Consider the following 15,215-nt stretch of genomic DNA (forward strand, 5'->3'; position numbering starts at 1 on the left):
TGCTTCTCAAACTCTGAGTGTATATGAATCACCTGGGATTTTGTTTAAATGGGTAACCTGATTGACTGATTGAGTACATCTGAGGCAAGATGGGAGATTATGCTTTCCTCACAAGCTGCCGACCACAGTGTAAGTAGAAGGGTCTAAATGTGCTGTTTAAATTCCTTGCCGCTTGCGAGTATTCACCATTATGGGTTGTTGTTGTTGTTGTTGTTGTTGTTTGGTTGCGTTAGGTCTTCGTTGCTGCCCGTGGTCTTTCTCTAGTTGTGGTCACCGGGGACTATTCTGTGCCTGGGCTTCTCGCTGCTGCGGATTCTCCTGTGGAGCTCAGGCTCTAAGCACTCTGACCTCAGTAGTTGTGGCACATGGGCTTAGTTGCTCTGGGGCATGTATGATCTTCCCGGACCAGGCGTTGAACTCCTGTCCCGTGCATTGGCAGGCGCATTCTTAACCACTGGGCCACCAGGGAAGTCCCGGGAATTTTTAAATTTGGTCACATGTGACTAGTGGCTACCTCATTGAACAGTGAAGATGTAGAACCTTGGCGTTGTCACAGAAGTTCTGTCTGGAAGACATGTGTAAAGCTTTCTCCACCACTAAGGGTTTCTGTTCACCCCTTGTGAACCCCACTCTGTGAGGTTATTACAAAAAGGACTGAAGCACTAGTTGAAGTGGGTTAGAATGTTCTTGCCATCCAGAATCTTGCTATGGTGCATCTCATCAGTGCTGAGAAAGTGAATGATTAGGGATCTTATTTTGAAAAATTGGTTTATTTTTGAAGAAGTCATCAGTTTACAGATGACCAAAAATTATTTTTCGATACTAGATGTTGAGGTTTGTGTGTATGTGTGTGTTATTTTGGATAGTTAACACAGAAGGAGCTCAAAACACTGAGAGTTCTGGCTATAACAGAACTCTTTCGTGTCTGCTTATGTATGTAAATAGGATTTCTTATTATTTGCACCCCTAAGATGCAATAGAACTTGCACTGAACTCTGACTTCCTAGTAGTAATAGTCAGTTATACTAGATACATAAATTAATTGCCAGGGTCAGGTACTACTATTCCTGTCACTAAGCAGTGCATTTTCAAAATAATGTTTTATGCTTCTATCAAATTTGCAGATTATGTTTTAATTCATTTTATGATCATAATTGTAATAACATAGAAGTTTTAACATTTAGAGACTTACGGTCATGGGAAATTTTTAAAATTTAAACAATTTAAAATTTCAGTTTACATACATTTTTGTTTTGGAGAAGTATCATAGAATGATCAGTAGAAGTTTTTCAAGCATAAATGTATATTGCATTGGAATAAAATTCTCTGGAGATAATGAAATGAGAATATAAGTTCAAGAAAGTGTAAATTTTTCCAGGTTTCATAGTTAAGCATTTTCATGTTGTAGTTTGTTTTGTTTCTGGCTCCCTGAAGTCTTAATAGTGATATCCAGGATCTTTAGTTGCCTTATGTGGGATCTAGTCCCCACCCCCATCCCACTTCCCGCACATTGGGAATGCAGAGTCTTAGCCACTGGACCAGTAGGGAAGTCTCTCTCTCTTTTTTTTTTTTTTAAGCAGATGTTGCTTATCAAATCAATATGGCATTTGGATCTTATTGTGTTCACTTAAAAGAATGATGTAACAGTTCTAGGATAATATGTTGATTTTTTTCAGTACTCCAGAAGTTACATTTTTTGCCGCTTAAAAATATTCACAAATTTTTCAAATCTTTAGAAATACAGAAACAAAAAAATTTGAACACCTCGGATATAGGTCACTTAGTAATTCTTCACTTTTCTTAAAATAAGATGGTGTTGGGTGGGAGTATGCATTGTAGTGTTACAATGTGATGATTTTTGTGGGAAAAGATATTATCAACTAGTGGCTCTGTATTTATGAGAACTTTCAAAAACACTTTGGTATATAGTCTTTTGTTGATTTCTTAAAAATTGAGATATAATTGACAGAGAACACTACGTTTGTTTCAGGTGTGTGTAATGACTGTATATATTGCATAATCATTGCCACAGTAAGTGTAGTTAACATAATTGAATTTTTTTTCCTGTGCTGGGAACTTTAAAGATCTCTCAGCAACCTCCAAATATGCAAAGCAGTATTATGAACTATGATCACTATGCTGCATATTATAATACATCTCCATGACTTACTCATTTTATGATTGGAAGTTTGTACCTTTTGAATTCCTTCACCCATTTTGCCTCTCCCCTGCTCTGCCTCTGGCAGCCACCAATCAGTTCTTTATGTCTATGATTTATCTTTGTGTTTATAAGACTCCACATATAAATAAGATCATGAGGTATTTGCCTTTCTCCATCTATTTCGCTTAGCATCATGCCCTTGAAGTCCCTTAATGCCCTTAAATGTTGAGCCAGTGGCGATGTATTACCTTTGTCTTGGCTGAATGGTATTCCACTGTGTGTGTGTACATACCACATTCTCTTTATCCATTCGTTCATTGATGGTCGTTTTGCAATTTAGGTTGTTTCCACATCTTGGCTATTGTAAATAATGCTCCAGTGAACGTGGGGGTGCAGATATCTTTTTAAGGTAGTGTTTTCATTTCCCTTAGGTAAATATCCAGAAGTGGACTTGCTGGATGACATGGGAGTTCTGTTTTTAACTTTTTGAGGAACCTCCATATTACTTTCCACAGTGGCTGCACCAATTATCATTCCCACCATAAATGCAGAAGGGTTCCATTTCCTTTGCATCTTCACCAAAACTTACTATTTCTTGCTCTTTTGGTAATAGCCGTTTGATATCTCAGTGTGGTTTTGATTTGCATTTCCCTGATTATTAGTGATTTTGAGCATCTTTTCATATGCTTCTGGGCTATTTGTGTGTCTTGTTGGAAAAAATGTCTATTCAGATCCTCTGCTCATTTTTTTGATCAGATCATTTTTTATTGAGCTCTGTGAATTCTTTATGTATTTTAGATACTAGTCCCTTTTCAGAAATATAATTTTCAAATATCTTCTGCTGTTCAGAAGGGTACTTTTGTGGGGGGAGGGGGTGTTGCTGATGGCTCCCTTTGTTCTGTGGAAGCTCTTCAGTTTGATATAGTCCCATTTGTTTAATTTTACTTTTGTTGTCTTTGCCTTTGAAGTGAGATCCAAAGAAATGTCACCAAGAGTAATGTCAGGGAGTAACACCAGCTGTGTCTTATTCTAGGAGTTTTATGTTTTCAGGTCTTATATTCAAATTTAATCCATTTTGAGTTAATTTTTATGTATGGTGTATTATAGTGGTCCAGTTTCATTCTTTTGCGTGTTGCTGTCCTGTTTTACCAACAGTGTGTTATTAAAGAGCCTGTCCTTTCCCGTTGTGCATTCTTGGCTCCTTTCTCGTAAGTTAATTGAAATATGTGCTTGGGTTTATTTTTAGGCTCTCTATTCTGTTCTGTCGATCTGTTTATTTGTTTTTATGCCAATTAGTTTTGACCACAATAGCTTTATTAATATAGTTTAAATCAAGGAGTATGAAGTCTCCACCTTTATTTTTCTTTCTCGAGGTTGCTTTGGCTATTTGGGTGGCAGAAAGTGAAGAGGAACTAAAAAGCCTCTTGATAAAAGTGAAAGAGGGGAGTGAAAAGGTTGGCTTAAAGCTCAGCTTTCAGAAAACTAAGATAATGGCATCTGGTCCCATCACTTCATGACAAATAGATGTGAAAACAGTGTCAGACTTTATTTTTGGGGGCTCCAGAATCACTGCAGATGGTGATTGCAGCCATGAAATTAAAAGACGCTTACTCCTTGGAAGGAAAATTACGACCAACCTAGACAGCATATTCAAAAGCAGAGACATTACTTTGCCCACAAAGGTCGGTCTGGTCAAGGCTATGGTTTTCCAGTGGTCATGTATGGATGTGAGAGTTGGACTGTGAAGAAAGCTGAGCGCTGAAGAATTGATGCTTTTGAACTGTGGTGTTGGAGAAGACTCTTGAGAGTCCCTTGGACTGCAAGGAGATCCAACCAGTCCATCCTAAAGGAGATCAGCCCTGGATGTTCATTGGAAGGAATGATGCTAAAGCTGAAACTCCAATACTTCGGCCACCTCATGCTAAAGAGTTGACTTATTGGAAAAGATCTTGATGCTGGGAGGGATTGGGGGCAGGAGGAGAAGAGGATGAGATGGCTGGATGGCATCACCAACTCGATGGACATGAGTCCAGGAGTTGGTGATGGACAGAGAGGCCTGGCGTGCTGTGATTCATGGGGTCACAAAGAGTCGGACACGACTGAGTGACTGAACTGAACTGATGGTTCCAAAGAAATTTTAGGATTGTTTGTTGTATTTCTGTGAAAAATACTATTGGATTTTTGATAGGGATTGCATTGAATCTGCAGATTGCTTTGGGTAATGTGGACATTTTTACAATATTAATTCTTCCAAATATAAGCATGGAATATCTTAATTTGTGTCATGTTCAATTTTGTTCATTAGTGTCTTATACTTTTTAGCGTACAGATCTTTCACCTCCTTGGTTAAATTTATTCTTAGGTACTTTGTTCTTTTTGAGTCAGTTGTATATGGCATTGTCTTCTTAATTTCTCTGATCGTTAGTCTGTAAAAACACAACAGATTTTTGTATATTGATTTTATACCTTGCAATTTTACTGTGTTCCTTTATTCTAACAATTTTTTGTGAAGTCTTTATGGTTTTCTAAATATAAAATCATGTCATCCACTTAGTTTGGAGAAGGAAATGACAGCCCACTCCAGTGTTCTTGTTTGGAGAATCCCATGGACAGAGGAGCCTGGCAGGCTACAGTCCATGGGATCGCAAGAGTCGGAGTCGACTTAGTGACTAAACCACCACCAGCACTTAGTTACTCCTTCCTTTCCAATAGTTCTGCCTTTTATTTCTTTTTTCCTGCCTAATTGCTCTGACTAGAGCTTCCAGTACTATGTTGAGTAAAAGTGGCAAGGATTCTCATCTTTGTCATGTTTCTGATCCTAAGGAAATAGCTTTCAGCTTTTCACTGTTGAGTATGACTAGCTGTGGGACTATCATATGGCCTTTATTATTCCATCTCCACCCATTGTCCAGTCTTTATCAATGGTGGTTGAATTTTATCAAGTGCTTTTTCTGTACCTCTTGAGATGACCATATGATTTTTACCCTTCATTTTGTTAATGTGATGTATCTCATTGATTAGTAGTGTTGAATCATCCTTGTATCCCTGAGATAAATTCCACTTGATCATAGCTTATTATCTTCTCTATGCATTGAGTTTGGTTTGCTAATATTTTGTTGACGGTTTGTACATCTAAGTTCATTACCAATATTGACCTGTACTTTTTCTGTATGTGTCCTTGTCTGGTTTTGGTATCAGTGTAATGCTGGCCTTGTAAAAGGAGTTTGGAGACATTCTCTCATCTTTTTAATGTTTTGGAAGAATTGGAGGAGGATAGGAATTAAATCTTTTTTGAATAGTAAAATTCAGCAATGAAGGCATAGGGTCTTAAACTTTCGTTTGTTGTGAGTTGTCTGTTTATTATTGATTAATTCTCCTTATTATTTCTCCTATTTATTCATTATTTCCAATTATGGTTCAGTCTTGGAGACTTGTGTTTCTAGAAACTGATCCATTTCCCAGGGTATTTGTTGATTTATAGTTGCTCATAGTAACCTCTTAGGAGGCTTTTATTTCCTTGGTATCAGGTGTGTGTGCTCTTTCGTTTCTGATTTTATTGATTTGAGTTCTCTTTTTTTCCTGGTACTTTAGCTAAAGGTTTATCAATTTTGGTTATCTTTTTAAAGAACCAGCTATTAGTTCATTTATTTAAATTCTCTTTTTGGTCTCCATTTATTTCCACTGTGATCTTTATTTCCTTCTTTCTGCTAACTTTGGGCTTCTTTTGTTCTTCTTTTTCTGCTTTGTTTAGGCATAAAGTTAGGTTGTTTATTTGAATTTTTTCTTATTTCTTGAGGTGGGCCTGTATCATTATAAACTTTACTCTTAAAACTGCTTTTGCTGAATCTTATAGACTTCTGTATGTTTCCTTTTAATTTTCATTTGACTTAAGGGTTGTTTTTTTTTTTTTTCAATGTCCTTTGATTTCTTCATTGACTCACTGGTAGTTCCATAGCATATTGTATAATCTTTATATATTTGAGATTTTTCTTGTTTTCTTCATGTAACTGAGTTCCAGTTTCATGCCATTGTGGTCAGAAAGATACTTGATACGATTTCAGTCTTAAATTCCTTGAGAATTGTTTTGTGGTCTAACATGATCTATCCTTGAGAATCTTTCAGGTACACTTAAAGAATGTGTATTCTATTGCTTTGGGATGGAATGTTCTCTATTAAGTCCATCTGGTCTAGGTATTCTTGGTAGGAAGTGTTTTCCTTTGAGCACTTTGAATATATCATGCCACTTCCTTCTGGCCTGCAAAGTTTTTGCTGAGAAATCTGCTAATAGTCTTAATGGGGCAGGGGGGTTGTTCTCTTGTATAACAAGTTGTTTTTCTCTTGCCACTTTTAAGATTGTCCCCTTGTCTTCAACTTTTGACATTTTTATTACATTCAGGTTTTTTTGGGTTCATCTTCTTTCAAACACTCCTAATTCTGGATGTCTGTTTCCATCCCTGAGTTAAGAAAACTTTCAGGCATTTTTTCTTTTTTTTTTAATGTTTTTATTTTATATTGGTAGCATAGTTGATTAACAGTGTTGTTAGTTTCAGGTGTACAGCAAAGTGATTCAGTTATATCTGTACACATGTATCTTCTTTTTCAGATTCGTCTCCTATTTAGGTTATTATAGAATATTGAGCAGAGTCGCCTGTGCTATACAGTAGGTTCTTGCTGCTTATCTGTTTTAAATATAGCAGTGTGTATATATTCCAGACTCCCAGTTTATCCCTCCCCTCATCTTTCCCTTTGATAATCATGTTTGTTTTGTAGTCTGTGAGTGTTTTGTAAATATGTTCATTTGTATAATTTTTTTTTAGATTCCGAATATAAGGTCTGTCATATGATTTGTCTTTTTCTGTCTAACTTACTTCACTTGGTATAATCTCCAGGTCCATCCATATTACTGCAAATGGCGATATTTCATTCTTTTTAATTGCTAATATCCCATTGTATATATGTACCCCATCTTTATCCATTTATCTGTTGGTGGACACTTAGGTTACTCCCATTTCTTGGATATTGTGAATAACACAGCAGTGAATATTGGGGTGCATGGATTCTTTTGAACCATGGTTTTTTCTGGATCTATGCTCAAGGGTGGGATTGCTGGATAATGTCATAGCTATATATATTTTTAGTTTTTTAAGGAATGTCCATACAGTTTTCTGTAGTGGCTGTACTAATATCCATTCCCACCAAAAGCATGGGAGGGTTCCCTTTCTCCAAGCCCTCTCTAGTATTTATTGTTTGTAACCTTTTTGATGATAGCCATTCTGTTCTGACTGGTGTGAGGTGATATCTCATTGTAGTTTTGATTTGCATTTCCCTAATAGTTAGCGGTGTTGAGCATCTTTTTATATACCTCTTGGCCATAAGTATTTCTTCTTGGGAGAAATGTCTGTTTGGGTCTTCTGCCCATATTTTGATTGAGTTGTTTGTTTCTTTGATACTGAGTTGCATGAGGTGTTTGTAAATTTCGGAGATTAATTCCTTGCCAGTTTCATGGTTTGCAAATATAGTCTCCCGTTCTGTGGGTTGTCTTCTCATTTTGTTTATTATTTCCTTTGTTGTGCACAAACTTCGGAGTCTAATCAGGTCAGATTTAAGTTTTATTTTATTTCCATTACTTTAGGAAATGGATTGAAAAAGATACTGCTGCAATGTATGTCAAAGAGTGTTGAGCATATGTTTTCCTGTAAGAGTTTTATAGTATCCAGTCTTACACTTAAGTCTTTAATACATTTTGAGTTTATATTTGTATATGGTATTAAAGAGTGTGCCAATTTCATCGCTTTACATATAGCTGTCCAATTTGCCCAGGACCACTTATTGAAGAGACTGTCTTTTCTCCATTGCATATATAGTCTTGCCTCCTTTCTCAAAGATTAATTTACCATAAATGCGTGTGTTTATTTCTGGATTTTGTGTCCTGTTTCATTGATCCATATTTTTGTGACAGTGTCATACTGCAGTTTTGTAGTATAGTCTGAGGTCAGGGAGCCTGATTTTTCCATCATTGCTTTTTGTACTTGTGGTTACTTTGGCTATTTGTTGTTCGGTTGCTCAGTCATGTCCGAGTCTTTGCAACCCCATGGGCTGCAGCATGCCAGGTTTCCCTTGACTGACTCCTGGAGTTTCCTCAGACTCCTGTCCATTGAGTCGATGATGCCATCCAGCCATGTTCTCCTCTGTCACCCCTTCGCCTGCCCTCAGTCTTTCCCAGCATCAGAGTTTCCTCCAGTGAGTTGGCTCTTTGCATCAGGTGGCCAGAGTATTGGAGCTTTAGCTTCAGCATCAGTCCTCCCAATGAATGTTCAAGGTTGATTTCCTTTAGGATGGACTGGTTGGATCTCCTTGCAGTCCAAGAGACTCTCAAGAGTCTTTTCCAGCACCACAGTTCAGAAGCATCAATTCTTTGGCGCTCAGCCTTCTTTATGCTCCAGTTCTCACATCTGTACATGACTACTGGGAAAACCATAGCTTTGACTAGATGGACCTTTGTCAGTAAAGTGGTGTCTCTGCTTTTTAATACACTGTCTAGGTTTGTCCTAGCTTTTCTTCCAAGAAGCAAGCATCTTTTAATTTCATGACTACAGTCACTGTCCACAGTGACTTTGGAGCCCAAGAAAAGAAAGTCTGTCACTGTTACCATTGTTTCCCCATCTGTTTGCCATGAAGTGATGGGACCAGACGCCATGATCTTCATTTTTTTCGTTTAAGAAGGCTTTCTTCTCCCTCCTTGCTGTTCTTTGGAAGTCTGCATTCAGATGGGCATATCTTCCCTTTTCTCCTTTGCCTTTCACTTATCTTCTTTTCTCAGCTGTTTGTAAGGCCTCCTCAGACAACCATTGTCTTGTTGCATTTCTTTTTCTTGGGAGTGGTTTTGTGTTTCCTTGGTGTCCACTGTAACTTCTTTTTCTTTTCTAATTTTGTTGATTTGAGCCCTTTCCCCTTTTTCTTGGATGAATCTGGCTAAAGGTGTATCAATTTTGTTTACCTTTTCAAACAACCCGCCTTTAGTTTCATTGGTCTTTTCTACTGTTGTCTTCATCTCTATTTCATGTATTTCTGCTCTGGTCTTTATGATTTCTTTCTACTAACTTTGGGTTTTGTTTGTTTTTCTTTCTCTAGTTTGCTTTATGTGTAAAGTTAGGTCATTTAATTGAGATTTTTCTTGTTTCCTGAGGTAAGATGGTATTGCTATAACTTCCCCTCTTAGAACTGCTTTTGCTGCGTCCCATGGATTTTGAATCTTTTTTTTTTACTGTGTATATTTTTAGGCTGCACCACATCTTCCTTGCTGTACATGGGCTTTCTCTCGTTTTGGCGAGTGGGGGCTGCTCTCCAAGCTGCACGGGCCTCTCGTTGCAGCGGTTTCCCTGTGGAGCGCGGGCCCCAGGCGTGCAGCCCACTGGTTTCGTTGCCCCACTGCGTGTGGGACTTTCCCAGACCAGGGGTCAGCCCATGTCCCTGCACTGGCAGGCGGATTCCTAACCGTCAGAACACCAGGGAAGTCTGTGTTTTTGTTCATTTATTCTTTGATTTCTTCAGTGAGTTGTTTAGTAACATATTGTTTAGCTTCCACGTGTTTGTGTGTTTTACAGTTTTTTTGTCTAGTGTGTTTCTAATCTCATAGTATTGTGATGGGAAAAGATGCTTGATATGATTTCAGGTTTCTTTAACTTACTGTGGCTTGCTGTGTGGTCCAGCATGTGATAAATCCTGGAGAATGTTCCATGTGCACTTGAGAATTTGTATTTTGGATGGGATGTTCTTATAAATATCAATTAAATCAGTCTGGTCCAATGAGTTTCCTTATTGATTTTCTGTCTGGACCATCTCTATTGATGTAAATGGGGTGTTAAAGTCCCCCACTATTATTGTGTAACTGTTGATTTCTCCTTTCATGGCGGTTAATACTTGTCATATATTGAGGTGCTCCTATGTTGGGTACATATGTATTTACAGTTGTTATATATATAGTGTGTAATGTGAATGTTCTCATAATTTTTTCTTTAGATTCATTCATTCATTTCTTCCAGTATTGGACAGGTGCCTACTATGTGCTTGGCAATGGCTAGCAGTTTTTCTGATTGGTAGTTTGTGAAGGGTTTGTTTATTGGGTTGGAGATATTTTTCAGTCTAAATGAGAAACATCCACTCACTGGGATGTCTCCTCCCTAGTTTTTTTTTTTTTCTTAGTCACATCCAAGAAGGGCAAAGGAAGAGCTCTAAACAGTAAGCATCTGGGCTCACCCTTTGTGGCACAAGTGGTGAAAACTCCCTGGCAGAGGCCCTGGGCTGAGAGCAGGGAGAAAAGGAAATCCTTATGTATCCAAGCCTCTGGGTAGGAGAGGACTATGTTAATTAAGACCAGTCAAGACAGGAGTCAGGAGGACTTCTAGGGAGCTTGGAATTCCTTGGAATTAGAATCTGTTAGAAGGTCTTGATGTCTAAAAACTGATCATTGGTATTAAAATAAGCGTTGCAGTGTTTTCCCACCTAAAGTTATATGTCCTTTGGAATTCTTTCAGCTTTTTTAGTATGATGGGCATTCTGAATAATGGGGTGTGGGACTGAAGCAGAATTTTAAAATATCAGATGAGCAAATTCCATGTGTATAGAAAGAGATAAAAGAATCACCTAACCGTTGACAATTGTTTCACTTTTCATGCATGAAGTCCTCCTTAAGAGAGGGATGAGTGACCTACTCTTTTTTTTTTTTTTAACTTTATTTGGACCATTTTTTAAAGTCTCTTGAATTTGTTACAGTATTGTTTCTGTTTTATGTTTTGAATTTTTGGTGGTGGGATTATTAACTTGCCCACCAGGAATTGAACCTGCACCCTTTGCATTGGAAGGTGAAGTCTTAGCCACTGGACTGCCAGGGAAGTCCCTAGCTACTCTTAATTATCAAAGATGAGACTCGAATGAGCTCATATCCTGGGAAAGGGGACAGATCTATTTTCAACATACCTGGAGCTCTGGAGAAAAAAAAGCAATACCTGGGCATTTGTATTTTTCAAAAAGTTTCAAGATAATTCTGATATGCATCTGGATTTTGAAAAGTGATTATCGGTTTCTCTATTAATTGTAGGTTTGGTGATATAGAGTTCTGTTATTTTTTCTGTTGACCAGTCGTGATCCAATATTATTCAGTTCAGTTCAGTCACTCAGTCGTATCCTACTCTTTGCAACCCCGTGAATCACAGCACGCCAGGCCTCCCTGTCCATCACCATCTCCCGGAGTTCACTCAGACTCACGTTCATCAAGTCCGTGATGCCATTCAGCCATCTCATCCTTGGTTGTCCCCTTCTCCTCCTGCCCCCAATCCCTCCCAGCATCAGAGTCTTTTCCAATGAGTCAACTCTTCGCATGAAGTGGCCAGAGTACTGGAGCTTCAGCTTTAGCATCATTCCTTCAAAGAAATCCCAGGGCTGATCTCCTTCAGAATGGACTGGTTGGATCTCCTTGCAGTCCAAGGGACTCTCAAGAGTCTTCTCCAACACCACAGTTCAAAAGCATCAATTCTTTGGCGCTCAGCTTTCTTCACAGTCCAACTCTCACATCCATACATGACCACGGGAAAAACCATAGCAAGTAATAATTACATAATCATAATAGTAAAAGTTTTATCAGTTTTCATAATCAATAGCCAGATCAAAAATAGAAGATAATTACACGGGAACATGATTAAGTTAACAATATAAAATAATTAGACACAATTTGGGGGGTCAGGCCGAGTGATGTGGTAAGTGGAAGTACATACATGCATTTGTTTTCATCAGCACAGCCAGTTTATGTCTTTGGTTGGTGCACTTAATCCATTTACATTTAAGGTAATTAAACGGTGTGTATGATCATATTACCATTTTCTTAATTATCTTGGGTTTATGTTCTGTAGGTCTTTTCCTTCTCCTGTGTTTGCTGCCTAGAGAAGTTCCTTTAACATTTGTTGTAAAGCTGGTTTGGTGGTCCTGAATTCTGTTAACTTCTGTTTGTCTGGAAAGGTTTTGGTTTCTCCATCAAATCTGAATGAGAGACTTGCTGGGTAGAGTGTTCTTGGCTGTAGGTTCTTCCTTTCATCACTGTAAATGTGCTGTGACATTCCTTTCTGGCTTGGAGAGTTTCTGTTGAAAAATCATCTGATAGCCTGATAGGAGTTCCCTTGTATGTTATTTGCTGTTTTTTCCTCATTACTTTTAGTATTTTCTCTTTGTCTTTAATTTTTGTCAGTTTGATTACTATGTGTCTGGGAGTGTTCCTCCCTGGGTTTATCCTGCCTGGGATTCTGTGCTTCTTAGACTTAGTTGACTATTTCCTTTCACAATTTAGGGAAGTTTTCAGCTGTTATCTCTCCAGATATTTCTCAGGTCCTTTCTCTCTTCTCCTTCTAGGACCCCTATAATGCAAATGTTGGTTGTTTAATGTTAACCCGGAGGTCTCTTACAATGTCTTCATTTCTTTTTTCTATATTCTGTTCTACAGCAGTGATTTCCATTATTCTGTCTTCCAGATCATTTATTCATTCCTCTGCCTTATTCTGCTGCTGATTCCTTCGAGTGTATTTTTCATCTGTCTGTTCTTTGGTATTCTTACATTTTCTCCACTGTTTTCCAGCGATCCCGGATCATCTTCACTATCATTATTCTGAATTCTTTTTCTGGAAGGCTGCCTATCTCCACTTCATTTAGTTGTTTTTCTGGGGTTTTATCTTGTCCCTTCATCTGGGACATAACTTTTTACTTTTTCATCGTGATTAACTCTCCGTGACATGTTTTCTCCTCTAGCCACTGTGGGACTGTGCTGCTTCTTGCTGCTTCTGTCTGCCCATCACTGTGTAGTTGCTCAATCATGTCTTACTCTCTGTGACCCCTTGGACTGCAGCACACCAGGCTTCCCTGTCCTTCACCATTTCCTGGAGCTTGCTCAAACTCATGTCCATTGAGTCAGTGATGCCATCTAACCATCTCATCCTCTGTCATCCCCTTCTCCTCCTGCCTTCAATCTTGCCCAGAATTAGGGTTTTTTTCCAATGAGTTGGCTCTTTGAATCACGTGGCCAGAGTATTGGAGCTTCAGCATCAGTCCTTCCAATGAATGTTCAGGACTGATCTCCTTTAGGATCGACTGGTTGGATCTCCTTGCAGTCCAAGGGACTCTCAGCCTTCTCCAGCACCACAGTCCAAAAGCATCAATTCTTCAGCGCTCAGCCTTCTGTATGGTCCAACTCTCACATCTATACATGACTCCTGGAAAAACCATAGCTTTAACTATACGGACCTTTGTCAGCAAAGTAACGTCTGCTTTTTAATATGCTGTCTAGGTTGCTCATAGCTTTTCTTCCAACAAGCATCTTTTAATTTCATGGCTGCAGTCACCATCTGCAGTGATTTTGGAGCCCAACAAAATTAAGTCTGTCACTGTTTCCATTGTTTCCCCATCTATTTGCCATGAAGTGATGGGACCAGATGCCATGACCTTAGTTTCTTGAATGTTGAATTTTAAGCCAACTTTTTCACTCTCTTCTTTCACTTTCATCAAGAGGTTCTTTAGTTCTTTTCTTTCTGCCATAAGAGTGGTGTCATCTGCGTATCTGAGGTTATTGATATTTCTCCCAGCAATCTTGATTCCAGCTTGTGCTTCCTCCAGCCTGGCATTTCGCATGATGTACTCTGCATGTAAGTTAAATAAGCAGGGTGACAATATACAGCCTTGACATTCTCCTTTTCCAATTTGGAACCAGTCTGTTGTTCCATGTCTAGTTCTAACTGTTGTTTCTTGACCTGCATACAGGTTTCGCAGAAGGCAGATATTCCCATCTCTTTGAGAGTTTTCCCCAGTTTGTCATGATCCACACGGTCAAAGGCTTTAGTGTAGTCAATGAAGAAGTAGATGTTTTCCTGGAACTCTCTTGGCTTTTTCGGTGTTCCAGCAGATGTTGGCAATTTATCTCTGGTTCCTCTGCCTTTTCTAAATCCAGCTTGACCATCTAGAAGTTCTTGGTTCATGTAGCGTTGAAACCTAGCTTGGAGAATTTTGAGCATTACTTTACTAGCGTGTGAGATGAGTGCAATTGTGCGGTAGTTTGAACATTCTTTATCATTGCCCTTCTTTGGGATTGGAATGAAAACTGACCATTTCCAGTCCTGTGGCCACTGCTGAGTTTTCCAAGTTTGCTGGCATATTGAGTGCAGCACTTTCACAGCATCTTCTTTTAGGATTTCAAATAGCTCAGCTGGTATGGTTAATGACGACCACCAAGGGGGACCTTCCCAGACTGGCGCCCCTGTCCCTGTGTTGAGCCCCTGCTGGCTCCACAGGAGGCCTTGCAACGCTGTCGGGTAGTTTGGTTCAGTCTGCAGTGGGATCACTCCTCCTCTTCTGGGTCTTTGCTCATGCAGGATTTTGTTCGTGCCCTCCAAGACTGGAGTCCATGCTTCCCCTAGTCCTGTGGAAGTCCTGTCATCAAATCCCACTGGCCTGTGAGGCCAGATTCCCTGGGGGTGTCAGTCCCTTTGTCAGATCCCCAGGCTGGGAAGCCTGAAGTGGCGTTCAGAAGCTTCATAACAGTGGGATAACTTTTTGGCATCTTGTTTTCTAGTCTGTGGATCACCCACCTGGCGGGGATGGGATTTCTTACTGCAGCTTCTTCTTTGTCTTTGCATGTGGGGTATCTTTCTTTGGTGGGTTCCAGTGTCCTGTCAGTGATTGTTCAACAGCTAGTTACAATTTGGGTGTCCTCACAGGAGATGAGTGCACATCCTCCTCCTCCACTATCTTAAACTGGAAGCCATTATTCTCAATATTATTCCCTTGGTCTCCTAGACTGTTCTTGCTTTTTAAAATTCTGGTGTTTTGTTTATTGCTGCCCTGTTTGGGTGAGTTCCACTGCCCTGTCTTTCTGCTTTATCTAGTCTGTTTTTGAACCCCTTTAGTGCGTTTTTCAGATAAGTTATTGTATTCTTCAGCTCTTTGATTTCTCTTTGGTATATTTTTGCATTTTCTCTTTTTCAAGTTCATCTATTCTTTTTCCTATTTTGGTGAGCATCTT

General features: G+C 39.1%; 1 protein-coding gene across 1 annotated transcript in view; it reads left to right on the forward strand.

The window, feature by feature from the left end:
- UMPS (uridine monophosphate synthetase) overlaps positions 1–15,215 on the forward strand; it is a 45,666-nt gene that overhangs the window by 709 nt on the left and 29,742 nt on the right. The window lies entirely within an intron of this gene.

This window comes from Ovis aries, chromosome 1 (genome assembly GCF_016772045.2).
Source record: "Ovis aries strain OAR_USU_Benz2616 breed Rambouillet chromosome 1, ARS-UI_Ramb_v3.0, whole genome shotgun sequence".
NCBI lineage: Eukaryota > Metazoa > Chordata > Mammalia > Artiodactyla > Bovidae > Ovis > Ovis aries.